Source organism: Mirounga angustirostris, unplaced genomic scaffold (genome assembly GCF_029215605.1).
Source record: "Mirounga angustirostris isolate CCGP_5_RB_7025 unplaced genomic scaffold, mMirAng1.0.hap1 SCAF_3, whole genome shotgun sequence".
Taxonomy (NCBI): Eukaryota; Metazoa; Chordata; class Mammalia; order Carnivora; family Phocidae; genus Mirounga; species Mirounga angustirostris.
In genome coordinates, this window is record NW_026991711.1 from 36,257,218 (window position 1) to 36,282,713 (window position 25,496).

The window sequence follows — 25,496 nt, forward strand, 5'->3', positions numbered from 1 at the left end:
AGAAAGATTTCACAGTTGATTTAATGCTTCATAAGAGGCTTGACAAAAAGGAAAGAAAACAAAAGAAAAAGAAAGAAGACCAATAGCAATGGATAGAAAGAATATAGTAACATATTAATTACTGATAACTTCTGGATTTATTACATTGTTTTTACTAGCTTTATAAAATGTCTTTCATAAACTCAGAGGGCTTTATAATGCAATTTTGTGTTTTATCCTCATTATGTAGTTGTGTATTAAAATATAGGGACTTCTATTCCATTAAAAAATTCTAGAAATTATTTCCAAGACACACAATGTCATTCATGGAATGAATAAGAACATTTTTATGATCTATATCATTGATATTTAATAAACTATTGGGAAAACATTTTGACAGTAATGAGAAAACATCTGGACTTCAAGATAAGTTTTTTTTTTAACTTTCTCCAACAATAATGACTGCAAAGTCTGAATATGTTCTATTTTAATAATGATGTCATTTTGTATATATTTTGTGACCTTTCTTTTCTTTACTGGACATATTTCCTGTTTAACCTCCCTTATATTGTAATTTTGAAAGAAAATTCTTTGGAATAATACTATGTGAAATATTTTACAACGGGGTTATATTTTCACTCCAGAAACATTATTTATGTGGATGTAGATCCCATTTTGAATAAATTCTCTGTGCATCTCAAGGTGTGCTTATTTTGCACAAGTTCTGCCATAAATTAGAGGCAGTTAAGATTTCCTCTGGGCTAATATATGACAAGTAAGCATCTAACTTGCGGTTTTATTCCTCTTTTCTTTTCTTTTCCTTCTCTCTCTCTCTCTTTTGAACATCCAGTGAAATATTCCCCCTTTTAATATATCATTGTATTATGTAGTTATATAATATTACTTATATATAATGAAAGTAGATAATTAGTTGTCATAATTTAGTTGAAGCCATACTTAGGAGCCAGGATTTACCTTAAATAGAATGAGTACTTTTAGCTATATGTATCATGTAAACACATTAATATTTAAGATTATTTTAAGTGATATTTTTAATGTGGAGAGAAAACATAGTCTAATAAAAAGAAAAATATCACTTGTAACATGATAGACAAAATACTGTAATCAACTCTACATTATTTGATCACTTTGGAAGAAATATTGATAAATAGGAATTCACTTATTATATTGTTCAGCCTTTATTTGCCAGTGGAAACAAAGATAATATAAACCAACATCTCCTATACCTTTGGAAATTGATGTCTAAATCAGCTAGTGTAATGAATATGCATTTATTTTGGTCATTGTGTAATTAAACAAGTTATACTTGTTAAAAAGATGTAATAACTCATATATTGTATATAATATATATTTCATTTTATTTGTCAACAAAGAATTTTTATTTTAGTGAAAGTTTTTTCACATTTTTCTCAAATTCTTCCCATACTAAACTTAGGGAATAAATAAACTATGTAATTTTTCTACTTTTGACTGAAATGTTGAATCAGATCATAGAAAGAAAGGATAACTGCCCAAGGAACAAATTCTTATGTCAACTCTTCTCATACACCATTTCTTCACCATATTCAGACTTAAATGACAATACTAATAACTGATAATTACACTTTAATCTACAACTTCTCATTCTCCTGACTCTCTGAACATGTTTCTCAATGTTTTACCTTGGCTACTCTCACCATTCCCCTGCCCTTCACTCCTAGGGTTCTAGTCTTTTTTCTCTTCTCTTAATAATCTATATTTACTCAGGACTTCCATGACCTATGGCTTTAATAATTATTCACAAACCACAACTCAGACTGAAACCTCAGTTCTTATTCTGAAATCCCTTCAAAATTTTCCCCATCTCCATTTTGCTTTATTATAATCTATCCTGCATCCTACTATTATAATCTTTCTATGTAAAAAGCTGGGAATTCTATGAATTGGTTTTCCATTCCCTTCACTATAAAGCCCCAACTCCTTTCAAGACCCTTAAACACTCTTTTAAGGGTCTCTATTTCATCAAATTAGCAGGTTTCTGGTCATATCCACTTTGTTTATCCTCTCCATTTTTTCCCAGAGAATCTGTATTATCTACATTGCAACATTGTTAATTGTACACACTGGAAAATTGTCCATTTCCACCCATGACTTTCAAATGTCTAACCAAGCATTAATGTAAGTGGATCAACTATTCAGAATTATTTGAAACTAAGAGTAAAATTTACATATAAACACAAAATATTTTTAGTATTTTATATGAATTAAGTATTTCCAGGGATTTTTTTTGAAGAATACAATTACTGTGTAAATAGAAGAAATAATATAAATATCTTCTGTTGAGAACATTACCATAGGTGTTTGCCATTTTGAAAGCTTGCAATACAAGTGTCAACACTGCTCGTGGTATTTTAATTGCCAATATAGTGGACTTACTTGTAGCTTTGGGATTCATCATGAATCTATGTAAAATGATACACTTATTTAATACTTCAAAAGGTCAAATTTAAAACAAAATATTTTTTAAAAGAAGAGTAATCAGGTAAATATTCAAAATTGCCTTATTGATCATTGCCCACAAATGTTAGTCATCAATGGCCTACACTGCCAACCAGTCAACTGTTTTATTTGTTTGTTTGCTTGCTTAATGAGTCAAAGATTACACCAAAGCTTTATGAAGAAATATATGCTAGAGTTTGCAAAGATAATTTATACTTCTGAGATTTAAGGGAAAGGTCAAAAGTAGTATTATGAATGTGAAAATAAATGTTTAAATTTGAACAATAAACTCATTTCTTTTAGAATAAGACAGATTATTTAAAAATGTGGTAATATGGTAATTTTCTTACCAACCGAGAAAGCTTACTAATATAATCTAAAATCTAAATGAAATATATAGGGGCACCTGGGTGGCTCAGTCTTTAAGCATCTGCCTTTGGCTCGGGTCATGAACCCAGGGTCCTCGGATAGAGCCCCAAATTGGGCTCCCTGCTCGGCAGGAGGCTTGCTTCTTCCTCTCCCACTCCCCCTGCTTGTGTTCCCTCTCTCGCTGTCTCTCTCTCTGTCAAATAAATAAATAAAATCTTTTAAAAAATAAATTATATATATATAGTCCATCAAGAGTTATACTATTTTAGGTAGACTTGATAAGATGGAGTAAGGTGTCCAAAGTATATGTAACAACTACAATCAAATGAATTTTCATTACAAATAAAGAAAGTATCATTTATGAAAATCAGGATAGAAATTTTACCTCTTTTGTTAGCATTCTATTGTAGTACCAAGAGAATGAATGAATAAAAACTAAACCATATTTTAGAAGGGTTTTGTATCCAAGATTAAGGCTATAAAATTATAACTTGAAGTTTACAATTTTTTCTCATTATTAAAAAATACTAATTTCAGGAAATCTAGAAAATCTAAAACTAAGCAAAAATAATAAAAAGAAACCACTCAAAATATCATCACTATAAGATGATTACTTTTAAGTGTTTCATTGTAGCCCTATTTTCCTGCATATTAATTTCATTAATTAAATTGATCATACATTGATTAATTTGGTCTTGAAGGGGCAATAAAAACATGAAGATTTTTTCTCACAAATGTCCCTGTCAATCACTCTGTGAGTCCCTTATTCCTTGACCCACTGAATAAAATAAAAAACAGGCACCATGGCTCTCGTGATGATTTTTAGATAATAAAAGTTCCCCCAGGAATCTTGAGTCACAGAAATAGCCTCATTTCTGTAACTAAAATGTCCAGTCTTGTCAAATAACTTGTTAGGTGAGTCCTGTGGAACCTTGGTGACTGCTTAATAAGTGGCAGTTCTCATGGGATGTTAAGAAGGAAGGAAAACATGTAGTGTATTTACGTATTAAAAATTCACTATGTGGGGCGCCTGGGTGGCTCAGATGGTTAAGCGTCTGCCTTCGGCTCAGGTCATGATCCCAGCGTCCTGGGATCGAGTCCCGCATCGGGCTCCCTGCTCCTTGGGAGCCTGCTTCTCCCTCTGCCTCTCTCTCTCTCTGTCTCTCATGAATAAATAAATAAAATCTTTAAAAAAAAAAAAAAAAAATTCACTATGTGAAGCCAGTTTGCTGATCAAGATTCTTATGCCAGTTATTTTAGTTCCTTGGGAGATTTTGGTAAACAGAGTTAATCTGGGGGCATTAATGAATTAGTATGGCAATAAAGTTAAATGATCTTCTGGGTTGCTGTGATAGTGTAAATTTGTAAAACTTGGAGTTAACTTATTGCAGTGTTCTACTCCCAGCAATTTATCAGTGATTATTTTGGCAAAGAGATAGCTAGCATTTGATTAAGAACATGGACTTTGCAAGGAGACTGCCTGTATTTTGTTGTTGTTGTTAAAGATTTTATTTACTTATTTGAGAGAGAGAGAAAGAGTGTGTACAGGAGGAGAGCAGAGCAGCAGGAGGGGCAGAGAGAGAGAATCCCAAGCAGACTCCACATTGATGGAGCCCCATGCGGGGCTTGATCCCATGACCCTGAGGTCATGCCTGAACTGAAACCAAGACTTGGAGCTTACCTGCCAAGTCACCCAGGAGCCCTGCATTTTTAGTATAAGCATTTGAGAAAACTGTTTAAGGCAAGAAATCTTTTGTGACTCACTTTTCTCACCTATTAAAAGGAGTAATTATACTAGTTACCTCACCAAGTTGAGTACTAAATAATATATTCAATATCTTAAAAATATAAAGTATGAAATCCTACATTCATCATAGTTGCAACCATCTCAAATGACATAGAGTTAATCAGCAGGAATCTGAGACTTTTGTATGGGCTAGGCCAATTGAAATCAAGGGCTTATTACTTTTTAACAGAGTCCTGTCACAGAGTGAATAATCAATAAATGCTTTTAAATAAATGATAAAGAGAAATCAACATATTCAATTTTCAATATTAATAACTACAAATGATATCTAACCAGTTCCAGCATTTGGCCAATTTAGAACAAAAACTGAAGAAAGATCACCGCCAAGTTACAGTGCATGGTGCTCTCCTTCACAGGCGATTTTAAAAACTAAGTTAAAAATTAAAGGATAGTGATTAAAATTTATGAAAATCAAATAGCACTGCCATATTATCAACATTGTTACTACCAGTAAACACATTATCTACACAGCACACTTGAAAAAATCAACCTCTAGATTATATTCACATTCTGTGGCATTAGGCAAGATTTTTGCTTGGAGACGTCTGATGAATAATAAACAAACTTGAAACTGAACCAACCCAGATGATTGTTTTATGTGTTTTATGTGGTTTAGAGGTAGGGAACAAATTGAATTTACTCAACATAGGAAGAATGTAAGAAAAATCCTTTTAATTCTTCACTCATTTTCTTTTTCTGGATAACCATGAGATAGTCAGTTTTCTTTTTTCTAGTTATTTTAGTAAGACATTCCATTATTGCAGAAACTGCACAATAGCTGTGAGAGCTATCACGAAGAACAGATTAACTATAAACTATTGGTGGGAAATCTCCCAGTGCCCAAATTAAAGAAATTGTATTATGATAATTGATACAAATTCAAAATAGTTTAGCAGCATTTTATTTAAACCATACCGAGAGACAACATGACCTAGTGATTAAGTGTGAATCCTGGAGCCAGAATGAAAACGCTGTGAAGCCCTTCTCAACCACAAGCTGTGTAAATTTAAAATATTTTACTCTCTGTGCTTGAGTGTCCCCAAAAAGCAAACATGGATGGCCAAAGAGGTTTCTACTTTTTAGAGCCATTGTGAGAATAATATGTGTAAACTATGAGTTACTTAATTATCATATGGAGTTCTGTCCTCATATAGTACCAGGACCAATAGGAATATGATGCATGGAAAATGATCTGAATTCAGTTTAGAGATTTTTGCAATAGTCGGTGTCAGCTCCTTCAACTGGTAGAAAGTTCCTTTTGATGAAGGGGATGAGGAATGTTGGACACTTATCAGGATATTGAAGAAAGGTTTGCACGATAGGAATCTAGCCGAAATACATCTACATTTCTTCTAATATTCAGATCCTATTAGTCTCAAGGTGAGAATCTTCATCATGATCATTTCAGCTCTGCCTAATAATACCCTGGTTGAGACTCATAAAATTTAAACAAGGTAACTTTGTAAGGGATTCTTCTACTTTCATATTTCTTGACTTCAGTGAAGTTTCAACCTCTAACCTTAATGAATTTTTCTCATGAAATAATGCATATAAAATTATTTTCATAAATCTTTTATAGAGGTTTTTTTTTAGTGTTCACCTTAAAAGTAAAAAACCTCTGTTTTACATATCAACATAAAACCATATAGCAGTTATATTTCTTTTATAAAAACTAAATAAAACATGGCATTTCCTGATAATTTCCGGCATGTCTCTTTAAATATATAGGGCATAAAATAAACATTCTATTTTTTTTCAAGTTTTTATTTAAATTCCAGTTAGTTAACACAGTGTAATATTAGTTTTAGGAGTACAATATAGTGATTCAGCACTTCCATACAGCACTGGTGCTCATCACAGAAAGTAGTAAGCATTCCTTTAAATATGCATGAAGAATGTAAGAAATAATATCATGATCTTTGATACAAGCCCACCAGGGTTCAGTTGAGTATTTTAATCCGTATTTTCTTTAATACTGTGTTTCTTGGATTATAGGTGCTCTTTCCATTTTATTTCTCTGTTGGTCAGTGTACTTTCCATTTTTATTTACTCTCCATCTTTCGGAATTCTACAGATGTCCAGTAATAAAATCTCAGAACTAATGTCCAAAGATTCATTTTATTTATTTATTTATTTATTTACTTTTAAAGATTTTATTTATTTATTCGAGAGAGAGAGTGCACAATCGGGGGTAGGTAGAGGAACAAGCAGACTCAGCACAGAGAGCGGAATCCTCTGTGGGCCAATCTCACAACCCCAAGACCACAACCCTAGCCGAAATCAAAAGCTGGATGTGCAACCAACTGAGCCACCCAGGCGCTCCCAAAGATTCATTTTGAAATACTGACAAGTTTGTTTTTTGAAGTTTTGGTTAAAATTATCACTATCACTCTTATGTGAAACATTTTGTTTTTGTTTTTTTTAATGATCTCATTTGCTTCTGTTTTCTACTTATCCCCATTTGAGGTCTCTTCTTATGATTGTATTCAGTTTCTCCCCAGCAGGCTCCTCCCTCTACTTTGCAAGAGGCTCAAACAAGTATTGATTCTAAAAAATATACATGTTAAACACCCAAGCTGTTCCAGGTTTGAGATAATTATCAAGGATTTAGTCAAGTAGATGGGTCTTATCTTTAAGAAAAAAAAAATGTGTATTGTAAAACCAGGGTATTGAATTCTCACTTTCTAGCACTATCATTCTCTCTACATAGTGTTCTGCTTCTGCCAGCACTAAATTCAGTATTAGGCCTTTAAACTCTTACCATGAAGCTTCTACACCCACCACTTGGCTGAAAAGTGCTCTTTAAGGACACTAACTGCAAATCTATGGATTTGTTCTGTTTTCTTTCTTTCTTTTTTTTAAGATTTTATTTAGTTATTTGAGCGAGAGCGAGAGAAAGCACAAGCAGGGGGAGGGGCAGAGGGAGAGAGAGAAGCAAGCTCCCTAATGAGCAGGGAGCCCTACTCTGGGCTCAATTCCAGGACCCCAAGATCATGACCTGAGCCGAAGGCAGACGCTTAACCAAATGAGCTCCCAGGCACCCCAGGTTTGTTCTGTTTTCATTCTCCTTCAACTTTCAATATTTTTCAGTGTATTGATTCAACTGGCTTTAAAATTTTCTTTTGCTTGTTTTCTTTGTTTCATGGATATCTTCTTTTCTTCTCTTTTCCTTAAATCAGCCATGTTGGCCAAACTATAAAAGATCTTCGACTGTCTACCAATTGTAATGACTCCAGGTCCTGCCTGTCCAAAACTTACCACTTCATGAACTTCTATTTCTAGCTTCCAGCTAAATAGTTCCCATATATTATGCCATATTACTTCAAAAGTGATGAGTCTTGTAAAAACCCTTTGTACTTTAACAAATGTTAAGTCTTTCTTGAATCTTCATTTCTGCCAAAAGCATCATTGATGTATTTGGCAACCAGACTGCAAACTGATGTCCACATTTAAGCTGGCATTCAGCCTCTTGCACCTAATTCCACTCTGTTCACTCTACTTTGTTTTCTTTCACTCTCCCCAAATATGCCATCTGTTTATCCTTGACAAGGATTGTCATTGTCCTCCAAGCATATCATATATATTTCTGTCTTTCAAATTTTTTGTAACTTTTCTATAACTCTTCATTATATGTTTAATTTATTGGCCAGCTCATTCATGGAAATTTATCTACCTACCCTAGTCCTTGATAATATAATCCCATCCCAAACAAAGTTAAGCACAAAGGGGACCGGTTTAAAGATACCCGATTCTAGGTTTAAATTAACCACTAATCTAGGTATGTATCCTTGGATAAATCTCCTAATCTCTATGAGCCTCATTACTTATGCACATAAAGAAGACCAAGTAAGATAATATGAGTAAAGTGCCTGTAACAGTAAAATAAATATTAGCTACATTAATATTATTATATTGCTCCTGACATTTTTCAAATGGTGCATTTTTTCATTTATTTCTGTCTTCACAATTAGGCATTAAAATATGAGACCAAAAACATCATAATATGAAATAACTTAAGCAGTTTCCCTATGTAATAATACTCTGTAAATGTCATTTCCTTTCTAGTCACCTGCTTGCATACACAGTGTCCTACAACAGCACTGTAGCTGGTCTTACGCCCTCCTCGCTGGCTGACTTAAGACCTAGCTGATCTGTAACAGAACTAATGTACTTTCTTTGAGATTTGCAGATCACTGGCCTTGGGGAATAAAGGGCCAGAATGTTCCTAGGCCACAGGGGCCAGCATGTCTATTTGAAGTCCCCTTACCTTTCTGATTAGCCCAGCAATCTTTTAGCAAAATGTTTTTCTTTTTTAAGGTTACACAAATGACTTTACTGACCTCCCTTTGTGCATCTGTAGACCTTGCCCCTCTTTGCAGAAAGAACAGAGTTCTCTTGCACAACCCCTGGGTACCAAAGAACCAGATCTTCTTGCACAACCCTCCCCCACCCCCACCCCAGGTACCAAGGAACTAGAACTTCTTGCACAACCTCCAAGCACTGAAATAACCCTATAGCTGACATCATTGAGTCTGCACTTAATCAGGTAATGTTACAGACCACTGCACTCCTTTACCTGATTAAACGTCTTTAAAAATCTCTGGGCCACACAAACCTGGGGAGTTGGCCTTTAGACAAGAACCCACCTTCTCCCCAGGTGGCCAGCCTCCTGATTAAAGCTCATATACCTTTCCAATCAAAACCTGTCTCTTGAGTATTGGCCTTTCTAGCAATGGGCAGCTGAACTTGGGTTTCAGTAACTGTCTGACAAATACAATCCGTGAGTTTCTGGTTTGTGTTTATGGTGATATTCGGATTACTGCTTAATTACTTCACTTCAAAGAGAAAAGATCTTTGTTTTCACTAGAAAACAGAATCCAGCACAGAACTAATAGGCCAAGGTTTTATTGGGATATACAATCTCAGGGTTGCAAAATTGAGGAGAAAAGGGAAAGTAGGTTAGGAAAGAGGGAAAGCAAATATCAGTTAGTACATTTGTGAGCTGTTCACAGCCTAACAGTCAAACACAATGGGTAGTTTAATAATGAGAAGTGTCTCCCAAACATACCATGTGGAGCCCCACTATGGCTCAGATCTGTCCATCAAGGGGATAAATGGGAAAAAATTATCTGCCAACACACCTTCTGTTTTCAGAATTCAAAATTTGTATCACTGCTTTATTTCTCTCTCCCTCTCTCTTCAAAATTGTGTTAGCCAGCTCTGCTTAGCCAGTCAATAATCCCACATTCTCGTTCAGTGAAACTTACCTTGTCTACTCAGGGGGCAGAAGTACCCCCTCCACTAGGACCCAGGATCTCTTGCCTAACAAATCCTAAAGTTATAGAGAAGTAAAACACACATTCACAAGTGAGATACTGGGAGTAACAGTGAGAGAAGCTAATCCCAATTTTTTTATACCCCTAACCCATGAATTCTAACAAGTGGGGATGCAGAATTAAATATCAGCATTGATTTAATGCATATACTGTATTTTGGAGTACCATACCCCAACCATGCTTGATGCTATGCCCAACGCTGGTGCTTTATCCAAGCCTTGGACATGCTGTTCTACCATTCTTCATGCCAGATATTTATAGGGGATATGGTAAGACCAATGAATCTCGTGTTCAGGAGCCTATCCTGAACACGAGATTGTTGTATTGCCTTTGCCATAAAATAGGTTCCTTTTTTCTAAGGAAATTTTGTCAGTCATACTTTTGTCAGTCATACTGTATAACTGGATTAGGAATTCTCCAAGACACTGGATGGTGCTGAGGAGCCAAAGATGTAAACCTATGTCCAGAGCATGTGTCAACTCCAGAAATTATGAATGTCTGCTTCCTGCAATGTAGAAGTGGATCTATAATCCACTTTTCCACCAGATAGCTTGTCTTCTCCAAAGAATTGTGCCATATTAGGAATTAGCTATGATACAACTAGATCAGCTTTGTTGACCTGTGTATAATTTCTATCTTTGCTATCATGGTCATCTTTTTATGGGCCCACTGTAACACTGAGATGGCTAAGGAAAGAAGATAGCTCATGTCCATGGTATAAGTAATGTGTGTACCTGAATGTTGAAAGCCTCCTCTGCAATGGATGCTCCCTGCTGAGTATTCAAGAAAGATTCTTACTTTATAATCACTCCAGGGGTTTTACTGATAGAAGATTACTCCAACTATATTTGCCACTGATTTTTCCCTTTCAGGCTTCTCACCAACTAGTCAGGTTATTTGCCAGTGCTCAGAAGTCCATGTATGACTTATACCATCTCTCTCTCTTCATACAAAGTAGGCATCTAAGTATACTGTCCACAGCTTTGCTTATGAAAAAATTCATCACTGTCCTGGCTAGCACAGGGATTCCATGCCAACCCTTTTCTAAACTAACACTGAATTCTTTTCCTTTTCATAAATGCCTTTGTAAGGAAGCTCTGAGGCCATATGCATGAGTTGAGAAATAGGCATGCAATTATTAGTGTCTTTTAACCTCCTCGAGCCTGGTTTAAGTTCAACGCTTCCATTGGAAATTTGCACTCTCCAATGGATGGTTTCTATGATTACTTCTCACTACCATCCAGTGGACTTAGTAACACCAAAACAATTTTCATAATCCCTGGATATTCCATGGTTAAATCCTCGGTCATCACTTGAGCCCAACAGTGTTCCAAGAGTTGTTTTTTCGAACAGAGAACAATTCTTGATTGCAGTGGGTGGTCTTGCTACAGTCCTTTAGAAGTTGGAACCATGATTTTATCACTGAGACTTGACAGACTCTCTTCCCAACATTCTTATCCACCATGGCTACTTCCAGAACTAACTGAATGACTGGTCAGATGGTACAAATGGAGGGAAGCTTACACAGAAACTGGGACTTGCATACTCTAGCCCCATTAGAAACATATAGCCAACCAACATATAGATTTGCGTCATATTCCCATGTGCTTTAAAAAATTCAGAGGAACCTAACAAATGTGCTTCATTTTCAGTGGTTAGATGTATGAAGGACAATGACTTGCTATCTAGAGAAGGTCTCCTGCTATACTCCAGACTATAAGATTCTTGAAAAATCCACAGATGCAGCAGATCCTTGAAAACTCATGGGATTTAGCCATTGCCTTCTGGCATACATGAGTCTTGCTAGGTTATCCAAAATATTTGCCACTTCCTCGTCACCGAATCTCATTAGTATGATGATATCAATAAGGTGGCTACCTGTGATGCTCTGTGAATGTCAGGACAGTCAAGGTTTTTGAAGACCCTATTATGACAGAAAATAGTTATAACAAGAGTTCTGTGATTATAAAAATGTACTGCCACCTTTGTGGTGTAAAAAGAAACTTCTTTTGTTCTTTCCTGATAATGAGAATTGAGAAGAAAGCATTTCTGTAGTCAGTAGCTGGATAATAATGCCCCTGGCAACTAGGAGGGTTGTCCCATACCTGGGAGCACTACCTAGGTCTGGCTCCATGCCTGAGGGGAGGCACTCTTCCTCTTTCCAATCCTTCCTGAGTTTGGCTTGTGTTTATTTCTTCTGGCCAACTCTAGACACTCTTCAGAGATGAGTCACAAAGTACAAATTTTGTAATTTTGGTGTTTCTGCATATGACTTCAGTTCTCTGCTATTGGCATTTAAAACTAGCATTGTACAATATAAGGATGGATAGAAAAATTCATGCTAATGGTTTAAAATTTTATTTTATTTTATTAAGAATGAAATTAAATAACAAATAAAAAGCACCAAAGACAAATAAAAAGTAAGACGGTGGAAGAAAAGAAAAAGCTTTGTATGTACCTTTTATAGCATTTTTTCATGCTCCTTGAAAAAGAGGCTCTGCATCCACTTTGCATTGTGCCTCACAAATCATGTAGCCAGCCCTGCCTCCAGGAGATTCTGATACATTCAAAAACTTGAGAACCACTGCTCTAACACATCAGGGAATTAATGAGAGAGGTCTGCCAACTGTTAGCATATCTTAATTACACATTTATATCTCAGAAGATACTCACAGAGAAGGTCTATAGAACCACACTGAGACAAAACTGCATTTTCATGCAGCTTCTATTGGCCCCACTCTACCCAAAAAGCCATTATGGCATTTCAATGTCACCACAAACCTCTTATCAAACAGTCCTCCGAGGTATCCAGTTTCCCTTTCTCAGTGCTCATCGATCCTAGCAAAGGCTGCAGATCCACTGAGGGAAGGATCAGAGGGAAATTTCTTGTATACACCTGTGGTGGTATACTTCTCAAGGGCTCTCATTCTCCCCCTTGAGTTAGTAGCTTCTGAATCTGTGTACCTATAGTGATCTAGAAATTGTACGGACTAGAACTTGTCATTTCAGTAGCTAATATCCACTACCTTATCCCCAGCTATCAAGTTTTCTTCCTCCTCAAAGGAAGCAATACCCTGAGGAAAAGCCCATCAGTCTCACCCCAACATACTTGAAGATCAATTCCACAGATTCTCAGGGATCTAGGAAATCTATATGACATGCAGGCCTCCCTGCTCTTTATTTTTATTATACGTGTCTTGCTTCTGATGATTAACTGCTTCCATCTAGATTCTTCCATTCTGGAATATCAATATTTCCAGTGATATTCAACTCCAGGAAGATGACAGCACCTCCCATGTCTAATTCCGGCCATCTCCACATAATGGTGTCCCCTTCAGCATCATTTTTTGGGCCCTTCCAAGAAGCATAAAATGAAGAGATTTTCAGTTCTTTTAAATAATCCATTTTATTTTATTTTTTAAAGTATTTTTATTTATTTATTTTTGCAAGAGAGAGAGAGAGAGAGAACAAGCACGGGGGAGCAGCAGAGGGAGAGGGAGAAGCAGGCTCCCCGATGAGCAAGGCGCCCGATGTGAAGATTCAACCCAGGACCCTGGGATCATGACCTGAGCTGAAGGCAGACGCTTAACTGACTGAGCCACCCAGGCGTCCCTAAATAATCCATTTTAATATTTCCACCTCCTTCTGACTTCTGTTGTCTTCCTCAATAATATGCTAATAAAGTTCTAGCATCTCCAACTCATTTACAGCAAGGCATAATCACCTACAGACTTCAGGGTAGCATCCACATTCACTATTAAACTCTTAGCCAGTATACTGAATCCCAGATAATGAGGGAGTGACCAACATAAATTTTCTTCATTCCTACATTCCTCCATCCTGGCCAATATTTTTTACTTATTATTTAGTGTCTTTATTTTGTTTTGATTCCCTCAGCTGCCATGTAGTAGGACACCAGCCTTAAATACTTAAACTCTTAATCCTATGACTACTCTTAAAATAGGTCTTATAATAACATCCTAAGGCAGGCGGAAAGGGAAAAGTGAGGTAGGGCGGCTGGTGGGAGTGAGATCAGGCAGGGCCTTATGGTAGTGTTAAGTTCTCCACACATGATCCCACAAGATCCCACTTGCCCTTCTTCGACAAACACTGAGTTAAAATGTCCTGTTAAAATTATATATATATGTAATGTAATTTATATAAAAAGTTGTATAGTTTTCTATCAAGCATTTTTAGATAACAGACCACATGATTTTATCCACTTGATATGTCCTAAAGCTCTTAATACACAATGATAAATTTAAATCTTTGCTGTGACTTTCCTGTTATCACAAATTAAAAATATTTGCAACATGATTGGTCATATTACAAGTTTGGAGCTATGTGTAATGCTTTTGGTTGAATTACCATCTATCCAGATTATCACTCACCTTCTAGTAATTTTTATGGGATTCCACTAAAATTCAGGGTGGAGGAATGTAGGAATGAAGAAAATTTATTTATGTTAGCCACTTACTCATTATCTGGGATTCATGGTAGTACTTGACTCTTTTTACTGCACCTTATTTATAAAATATAATAATATTCCATGGAAATATGTTTGGCACCAACTTTCATATTTAATGCATTATATGTAAACATACATGTTGTAATGTAGTTAATGGTTCTTTTATTTGCTGAGAGATAATGGCATGCACTAAATTATTTGGCAAACTGGAGGAAAATTTATTATACACATATAACTACTAAGGGGATTATCCTCTTTATTCCAATTATCTTACAGAAAGTATACTCTTTCACTCATTTCCTTTTACAGTTTTCATGGGAAGAATGAAAAAAAAAAGCAAGCTATGATTGCTTTTGATTTTTACTTGATTTTTTTGACAATGATTACAATTATGTCCACTGTTTAAAAATTTTAAAATAGGTTAAATATAAGAGAATATACTGTGCTGTGATTTTTTTTTTAAGATTTTATTTATTTATTTGAGAGAGAGAATGAGAGAGAGAGCATGAGAGGGGGGGAGGGTCAGAGGGAGAAGCAGACTCCCTGCCGAGCAGGGAGCCCCATGCGGGACTCGATCCTGGGACTCCAGGATCATGACCTGAGCTGAAGGCAGTCGCTTAACCAACTGAGCCACCCAGGTGCCCTGTGCTGTGATTTTTTTTTTTTTAAGATTTTATTTATTTATTTAAGAGAGAGAGAATGAGAGAGAGAGTACATGAGAGGGGGGAGGGTCAGAGGGAGAATCAGACCCCCCGCTGAGCAGGGAGCCCGATGCGGGACTCGATCCCGGGACTCCAGGATCATGACCTGAGCAGAAGGCAGACGCTTAACCATCTGAGCCACCCAGGCGCCCTGTGCTGTGATTTTTAACGTGGGTTGTAAGCAGCTAGTAAATTAGCCCACCCCAAAAGGAAAATAGTCTAAATCCTTTTATTAAGCAATAAATGAATGCAAAATTATAATTAAAATTTTACATGCTTCTGTAGAGACCATTTAGACCTTACGATTGCAAAATTGTAATGTATTCTTTGATGCAGAATGCTAATGCTGTTTTTAACTGCAAACTAATCAATGTGGTTATATAAGCAACTTCCATACTCACTCTTTCCTTTTTTTCTGCACATACTTTTTACCCCAACTGTTTGGCTATTTTAGATTATGCATATACCAGGCTTTCCTGATGAATCATTTATGCTTACAAACATAAGAACAAAAGACTATATAAATACAGGTTGACAAACAATCCTTTTTGGTTTGAAAAAATTTATTTTCTGTTAAGATAAGGGTTAAGCTTCCTTTAAATTTTCTGTAAGCACAAAATGAGCACTACCTGATAAAATATACATTTTTACGCACCAAAGAAGATTCTTATAGTCAATTTTCTGCAAGATGTCCTTGCAAGGAAAACAGAAATATTATCTTGTGTTAAAATTCTGTTTTTCTAGCAAAGTTGTAGAGGATCATTATTTTTATGTTCTTCTGGGGCATTGTAACTCCTTTAAGAAAAAGTTTATATGATCAGGTGTCCTGGACACTTGGCTGCAGTGAAAAGAAACAGCTCTGAATTCTTAGGTATGCTATTGCCTCCTGATTTAATTGGCAATGATACCATTTCTTCTTGGGCTGGCACAAATATGTGCCTCTCATAAAGATTGTGCAGAGATTTTCACGTTCCTCCTAACTTTTCCATCTGCTGCCATTCTCAATGATTTCTATAAGATACCTAAAAGAAACTAAGCAAATACTGATGCAGAGCAATTTATGAAGAAAGGTGGAGGGGCAGATAGGTTTGGGCTTCATCAAGGAGTAAATGTTCCTAATATTAAATTATAAAATCAATACTACTACTCTAATAATTTATGCATGCATAGGATTACACAGTTTGCAAAGCAATTCATATGTTTGGGAATGGTTAGTTACTTTTCTGTTAAACCAAAAAAAATGGAAGCAGAACTGTTTAGCTGACTGGGCTGTATTTTTGGTAGTGAAGTTTGTAAATGATTTGTATGTGCTCCCTTCTTCCCTCTTCTGCGTGTTAGTAGATAACATATATTGCCTATTTGTGTTTTCAAACAGTATATCTCCAGTATCAAAAGTAGACCAAATTATTACAAGTGTTAAAGAATCCCAGGAAAATAATTGTTTAGTTTGCATAACATTGTAAAGTTTAGGAATTATTTCCTTCTAAGCTCAATGTGCTCAAAAGCAAATCAGAAAAGGTTTACAGACTAGGTGTTGTTACAAAACCCATTTTCAAAGTGAAGAGATAATATGTTGGAGTAATGAAGTGCCTTTGCCTGGGAAATCCTGACCAGAGAGTATTGATTGGAATGGGATGTTTCTCCAGTCCTTCTGACCTAAGAATTACTGCTCTTTCCACTATAATTTCTAAGTTATTTTACCTCTTTAGCAACATTTTGTCAGAAAAGGCAAAGTCATAATATATGAGTCATAGACTCATACATTTTTTAAGGAACTTAAAATAACAGAATTATCTTTGTTCCATACGATAATCTTGAAAGATGACCATCAGAAATAATTTCTGAGACTGGACACAGTTTTGGAATTGTTATAAAATGCTTCATTTTAACACTGATACTCTAATATTTTTTGGGGGGGGAAAGAGTTGCTACCAATGAAGTAACCACACTTAATAAATGAAAAGGAACCAATAAAACTGGCAACTGTTCACTTTAGTCTGACAGATTTGGATCTTGATCATTTTCCTGTAGCTAAAGAAAACTCAGATGATATATGTATATATATACCAAAACATTTGTGGCCATTACAATACACTTATTATTAAGAAAGGATCTGGGGGCACCTGGGTGGCTCAGTTGGTTAAGCGACTGCCTTCGGCTCGGGTCATGATCCTGGAGTCCTGGGATCGAGTCCCACATCGGGCTCCCGGCTCAGCGGGGAGCCTGCTTCTCTCTCTGAACCTCTCTCCTCTCATGCTGTTTCTCTCTCTCTCTCTCAAGTAAATAAATAAATAAAATCTTTAAAAAAAAAAGAAAGGATCTGATAGGGCGCCTGGGTGGCTCAGTCATTAAGTGTCTGCCTTCGGCTCAGGTCGTGACCCCGGGGTCCTGGGATCGAGCCCCGCATCGGGCTCCCTGCTCAGCAGGAAGCCCGCTTCTCCCTCTCTCACTCCCCCTGCTTGTGTTCCTTCTCTCTGTCAAATAAATAAATAAAATCTTTAAAAAAAAAAAAAAAGAAAGGATCTGATATATAATTCAAATACGTAAAGAATTCTATTCCATAGTCATTTCCTAAGCACTGACAAAACTGACAAGAAAAACACTGTTATATACATTGACAACTCTTTGAACATTTCTTTTCCTTGTTTTATTATCTAAATAATAGTAATTATAGATGTTTATTATATATACACACCTATACAAAAACATATATATGATTGAAATTAGATTTTTATACAGTGATTGCTTAACATTTGTTTTTCCTGCATTTATTTGGAAAATGTCCTTGGGAAAGATTAAAAAGTTGTATGTAAATAAACAATACAAAGTCTGTAAGAATATTTTTTTATGTTTGTTTTATTTGTTCTCATTGCGGAAGGAATAAAGAAAAGAATGTAGGTATTTCAGGGGAAATTCAGCAAAGATTGTATCTTTTACTGTAGCATCATTTTCTGGTTTTGAAGATTAATATCCTTTAGAGAGATTAAAGAATGATAGTTCTTTAGCCTTTAAAAGGCATGATAGAAGAGAGAAAAAATAAAACCCTCAATATTCAAATAGCTGATCAATAGAATAGAAAAATAGATTTGCCTTGGAATTAATGTAAGAAAATTATAAGAAGGCAAATTTTACTTCAGAATGAGGGTAATTTTCTGACAGGGTTATTCAGCATTGATATGGGTTTTCTTATAGGGTAATGGGTTTCCTATCATTGAAAATACTCCCTGGGTAAGCAGTGCACAGAAAAGTATATGGAGTATACATTTAACTAAGTAACTTCAAAGATTGTTTCCAATTTGAGATTATACGAGGTCATAAAAATTCCTGTTTTTAAAAAACCTGGTAGTGGGACGCCTGGGTGGCTCAGTCGTTAAGCGTCTGCCTTCTGCTCAGGTCATGATCCCAGGGTCCTGGGATCGAGTCCCACATCGGGCTCCCTGCTCAGTGGGGAGTGTGCTTCTCCCTCTCCCTCTGCTGCTCCCCCTGCTTGTGCTCTCTCTCTCTCTCTCTCTCTGACAAATAAATAAATAAAAATCTTTAAAAAAAATAAAATAAAAAACCTGATAGAGAATGATATGAGAATTAGACCATATGCCAGCAACATTTCTTTGGTGCTCTGTGAATCTATGATTCCTTGAGACACATTTCCTTGTTTGGGGAATTGCTATTCTAGAGAGGAGAGGTGAGTATCTCCTCACTCAAACTCCAACTTGGCCTCCTGTATTCCACTTTCATTCTTATACCTTTGACTTCATTAAATTCCCCATTTTTTTCTCTCTCCTCACAAAATGCATATATTTCTCTTATAACATATTTTCCTTCTCATTAGAAAGTACGTTTCTTAGGAGCCAGAACTTTCCTTTTTTAGTCTCGGTATTCTTTGATCTGACAAATATAGTAGGCGATGAAAAAATACTCGAAGTTTTGTTGACTAAATAATCAGTAAAGAAAATAGGGAAGATAGAGAAATGTGAATATAGACAATACATCTAACAGTAGGAGGCTGAAGTAAAGGGTAGGCTCAGATGCAGAATAGTAATGGCTAATGCCTCTGTCACACTTGCTGGGTGTCAGATCCTTCTCTAAGAACAGTAAATTTAATTTAATCTTCACACTTAATCTTCACAACAGTGCTTTACAGTGGATACTATTTTTATCCCATTTATAGACAAAGAATCCATCTTCTTCATCACACAACCAGTGGATAGCAAGGTTGGGATCTAAATCTTGACCAGCTTTCCAAGTCAGTAGTAATATGTTGACTCTCCATAATCACCATGCCACATCATGGAACTCAGAGGTATCAAGAAAGAGGTGGAAACAGGTTCAGGGGAACACTTAAGAATCAGAGTGCATACATGTTCCAGAGATCAAAGTAAGACAGTAAATCTAAAGTAGATGAACAAAGGAGAACCAGAAGGGGAACCTAACCAAAGGATAAATAGTCCAGGTAATGTAATAGGACAAGAGACTGAATTCCTAATCCTAGACTTACTTTGACTATGTATGAGCCCCTCCAGGCTCTACATTCTCATCTATAAAATAACAAGATGTGACTCTCATAAAGAGTGTCTGTTCCCTTTGAACTCTAAGGTAGTATTCAAGAGTTCAGAGAGCAACTTTAACACAGGTATTAAAAATTAAAAATTCAGATGAAGCAAATAATCAAAAGCCAGGGAAAATTGGTTTTAACCTGAAAAGGTTAGGCTTAACACCAATATATCAGTATAGCAACTTTAAGGTACCTGATACACGAAGCCCTTGATACCTGGAAGAGGTGTCTCTCCCCACCCTGTACTTTTAGAAATTTGAAATTCTAGAGGCATAGGAATATATATAGGAATAGATAGATAGATGATGATAGATAGATAGATAGATAGATAGATAGATAGATAGATAGATGATAGATAGAGAGAGAGAGAGAGAGAGAGATCCGGATCTTAACACTAGACCACGTTTTCCTGTCCCTAACACTCCTTTGGATCATTGGAAATGTATTATTTCTTAAAGGCATCATTCTATAAAATAAAGAGCCTAGAAAGAAATTATAATTTAAAAAATTGGGACTGGGGCGCCTGGGTGGCTCAGCCAGTTAAGCGTCTGCCTTTGACTCAGGGCATGACCCCAGGGTCCTGGGATCGAACCCCGTGTCAGGATCCAAGCTCAGCAGGGAGCCTGCTTCTCCCTCTCCTCCCAGCTTGTGCTCTATCTCCCTATCTCTGTCTCTCTCTCTCTCAAATAAGTAAATAAAATCTTTTTATTTTATTATTTATTTATTTATTTATTTATTAAGATTTTATTTATTTGACACAGCGAGAGAGGGAACACAAGCAGGGCGAGTGGGAGAGGGAGAAGCAGGCTTCCCAGGGAGCAGGGAGCCCGATGTGGGGCTCGATCCCAGGACCCTGGGATCATGACTTGAGCCGAAGGCAGACGCTTAAAGACTGAGCCACCCAGGCACCCCAAAATCTTTTTTTTTTAAATAAAAGATTGGGACTAATTATCATACTTTCTTAAGTTTATGTGAGAGTTTTTAACATAACTTTTTTTTTTTTTTTACTTTCTCATGATATTTATTATTTTTCTGGGGCTGCAATAACAAAGTATTAAGATCTAGGTAGCTTAAAACAACAGAAAAATATTCTCTTATAGTTCTGGAAGCTAAAAGTCTGAAATCAAGATGTGAGCAGAGCCATGCTCTCTCTGGTGGTTCTAGGGAAGAATCCTTTCTTGCCTTTTCCAACTTCTGGTGGTTCCTAACAATCCTTGGCATTCCTTGGCTGGTGGCAGCATGATTTTTTATCTTTATTTTCACATGACTTCTTCCCTCTGTCACCTCTGTCTTCACATGGTGTTCTCATCACTGTGTGTCTGTTTCTGTCTTTTAACACACCAATAATTAGATTAGGGTCCACTCTAATCCAGTATGGCCTTAACTAATTACATCTGCAATGACCCTATTTCTAAATAAGGTCACATTATGAGGTTCCAAGTGGGTGTGAAGTTTTGGGAGACACTACTCAATCTGGTACATGATGTAACTTCTGCTTCAGAAGTCAAGATATGCATTTTTCAATCTTGTCCTTGACAATAGTAGAATCATGCATATATCAGAAACTCTCAAAAATTTCCTTGCAAAGGATGCAAGGAATTATAGTTTTATAATTCAGACTTTAGACCCAAAATTTACATTTTCATACTTATATAATAAGCTTCAATCAGAGGATGTAGGGCAATTCTCAGGCTTACCTTTCAGTTTTCCATTTATTTGATAGTATGGGCCTCCTAAGAATACATCTTTCTAACCAATAACTTTTTAGATAGGCAATTAAATGAATTCCATAGCCTCTGGTGATTTGTAATCAAACCAGAGATTCTGTGGTGGTCTGGCAAAGGATTGACCTTCCCAACATAATGTTTAAGGCAGTGATTAGAAGGTTCTTCTAACTGACCTCTGGTCAAAAAGTGCAAGGTGGTGAAATATAGATTTTAATTCAGTAGACATTCATAGCAAAGCAGTTTCTTTGAGTTAACCATATAGTGTATAATGTATTGTATTTGTAGTAGCTGTTAATGAAGTAAACACTGTTAAAGTTTATGTTTGAACATTAATGAAATATTTTACTACAATTTAATACCCATATTTTAAAGTAAATCAATAACTAAAATATGATAATTGAATGGATTCACTTATATTCTGCTTGACCTATTATTACCATTAATTGTTAGCTAACTTTTAAAATAATGTAGAAAAATGAATTTCTACTGGAATTTTAAATTATTGATATGTTACCAATAATAAGAGGAAGACAATAATATAATTAAGGGAGAAAAATTAATATTAGAATGTTTATGTCAAATTCAGGAAATAAATAACAATAGGTAAGAAAATTCTGCTTAGAAAACAAAATTGTGTATTTTTTATAGCTAGCAAAATTATTTAAAGTATTATGAAGTAGGAAAGATAGTAGAATTTAGTCTTGTAATTAATAAAGATTGCTGTGACTTAGGTAGTGGCAACTTAAGTTCAGTGCTAAAATTTCCTTTATAATAAATAGTTCAATCTATGTGTAAAAGATATATATAGAGATATATTCCCATTTAATGGAGAGACTGTCAAAGTTGTAGAATAAATTTATTTCACTATATGGTCTAAATTACACTATCAGTATTATTTCTCACAATTTTTCTGTGCTCATTCTTAATCAAATTGACACACCAAATATGGCCCTTTATACTATATTACCTGCTATTATGTCTTTGTTTATATGCTTTCCCCTGGTCATAATACTACATCTTTCCATTTCCCATTTCCTAAGCTACCTCCTACCTAATATTCTAGGTCCATTTGAAAAACCTGCTTTTCCAGATTTGACAAGTCATTTCCTAAGCACTGCACATTTTATAGGTGTCCCATGTGTGGTAAGCTTTTTGATGCAAATCCATTTTGTTCTCCTCGCTACAGTTATCCAGGACCATATGTTAGGTGTTCAGGAAATCTATATAGAATGAATTATTGAATAAATTAAAGTTATTGTACAAAAGGTAAATAGGCCAAAGAATTTTGATGCCTCTCCCCACTTGGTCTTCTCACATGAGGAGTTAGCTGAAGTGCACAAGTAATGTTAAGGAAACTGGCGTGACTTTGTTTTTTCTTTAGTGAATCGAACATAATGAAATTAAAACAGTTTGCAGAAGCGAGATTGCAAAAAACAGGAAAATATTAGGCAGGGTATCATGAAAAGGAGACTTGATGGAGAAAACAAACAAACAAAGAGCAAAGAGAACTTTAGAAATCCAAAATACATAAAGTTCATAATAAACTACATAATATGTGGACAGTATGAGAGATCCAATAATATCTGATATTAGCTCCCAATGTCCAGTTTATTTATAGCAGTTTTTACAAACCACATGGCTTATTCCCAAACATGTAGTATGGCTTGCAAAGATATAAAATTATAGGAATATGCTCTAAATCAGATGCAGGGATAAAAGAAAAAAAATAAAATCTGCTGTAGCGATATTAAATGAAACTATTATTGGAGCTGTCTGAAGAAGAAATCAAACTATAAAAGGCTATAGCCTTCCTAACAGATAGATTTCAATTTAACTCTAAGTTTTCTAGAGGCCAAATAAAAGGAGAAATCTGATCAATTTCATAATTTACAGCATCCATGATAAAAGCAAACCAATTTACTCAGGAGAAGTGCAATTATTCTTGCTACTAAAACCCACAAGAAATTTCTCCCAAGTCATCATAAAGAGGCCACGTAAAATATAACGAAATATGTCTTAAACAATATCTTTGATAGACACCACTAAGAGTTTCATAGACCTGCTTTTTTTTTTTTTTTTATGGTACCCCATACTATATACTGATGGTTTAGCACTACAATTCTGTGTGTGGTTTAATAGAGGCATAGATTTTTCAGTAACTGGAAAAATGGATGGACAAAAAATCTTTCAAAGATTCTTCAAAAACATCTTTATCTTACTAGAGTCCTTTAGAGAAATTTAGTGGCCCCACATCTCAGAACACTCAGTTGGCTAACTCACTAAATAGATATTGGACATCTATAATTTACACAGTACTTGTATTAGGCACAGAGGAAACACAGGGGACAAAAATTTCCAGGAAATCAGCTATTCTTCAATGTCAATCAAATGTAAATAAATAGGACAAATGACCGGAATGAAAGTAAAAGTTGACATTCTTTTGTGACAGCTGAAGGCACCTCAAGCCTTGGATTCAGTTCCAAGGATATACTCAAAAGGTGGGTCAGGTCTCTTTTAGAAAATAGGTTTCGGATCTGCTCTGACATACAGCTTAACGGGCACGGGCTGAATCTGCTACTTAACATTAGCATTGTAGCATAGTCATAATGCCTTTTGGGGAAGAGATCTAGTTCCATCTGTTTCAGGTTTTTTCCTACAATAGGCATGTATTGGGATTTCTACCACAACTGTGCCTTGAAAACTATGATCTGAGAAACCTCACTTCTATCTTCCTTGGAATTGAGACACGGGGCGGGAAGGGAGGTGGAACAAAAGAGGGGGTCAGTCAGATCTCTGTCTTCTCTAACCATATATCTGCCACCAAAGCCTCTCTGCTAGCACATAAGAAGGTTTTTGACAAGTCATTTTAAAAGTGTGTTTGAAAACCACCGCACTGCTGTGCACTATTCCCAAAATTTTATTTTTCTCCACAAAGATCACCAACACATCTATTCAATAACTATGTACTGTTCACCTGCTGTGTTCCAGGATTGAGATATGCAAGCTAATTGTCAAGGTGGTTGTCTCAAGGAGCTTAAAGTTTGTGATAAGACCCCTAAGGGCACTGAAGATTAGGCCACAGTTTGGTAACTACTGTCTCAGAGATATAAATACCATGCACTGTGCACGCATGGTGGATGGGGTAGCCAGATCCAATGTGAGTGGACAGAGGGCTCGAGAGTTCCATATGAACTGAGTCTTGGAAAATGGCAGAAATTAGGAAAACAAGGTGCATAAAAGTCATTTTAAGCAATAGATGAGTGAGGGGGGGGACATGTCAAACAGGATGGCAAATTGAAAGAGTAAGTAATGGTGACTAGATAGAACACAAGAAAGGTTAAAAAGTGTAGTCTTCAATTTAGGAAGAGGTCAGATCATAAAGAATTAGTGTATTTAACCAAGAGATTTGAACCAAAGACAAAAGGAGACCAAACTAAACCAAGCAAAAACTTTAGAGGAATGCCATGAAATTTATGTTGTAGAACTATCTTTCTAGCATGATCATAGAGGATACAGTAAAGAGGCTAAGAATAGAGTCAGGCAGAGTAATTAGAAGGTTATGGCAGCAATCTGGAAGAAAATAAATGGGAAACTAAATTAATCCAGAGAAACTGTCATGAGAGGAGGGAGGTATGAGAGATAATAAAAGGGTGGAACATAGGTGCTTTTGTGAAGTCTATGGCCTATCTGTCCTGTTTTTTCCCTTCTAAGTAAACAATGATGCATCTTATAGTGTTACTTACTTCCTATGTAATTTCATTCCCACTTTCTGATTCATGTATATGTCGTCAAGCTTTAAAAAATTTGAATGCTGTTCTCTTCAGTCACCAAATCTTACACAGCAGTCCACTTGAAACTTGAACATTTAATCACTTAGTACATTCTGCCTGCATCACAAAGCTCAACAGTATAATCCTCCAGTTATTATAAGATCCGTGCTATATCTGATACATTTTCACTTCAATTACAATCACAAGGCTTTCATTTTAACAGCTTCTAGTTTCTGAAGGATTAAGTCTCAAGGATTGTTTTATAATGAGAACAAAAGTTATTGATGA

The 25,496-nt window shown here is 35.8% G+C and overlaps 1 protein-coding gene across 2 annotated transcripts in view; it reads left to right on the top strand.

The window, feature by feature from the left end:
- KLHL1 (kelch like family member 1) overlaps nt 1–25,496 on the top strand; it is a 360,073-nt gene that overhangs the window by 186,974 nt on the left and 147,603 nt on the right. The window lies entirely within an intron of this gene.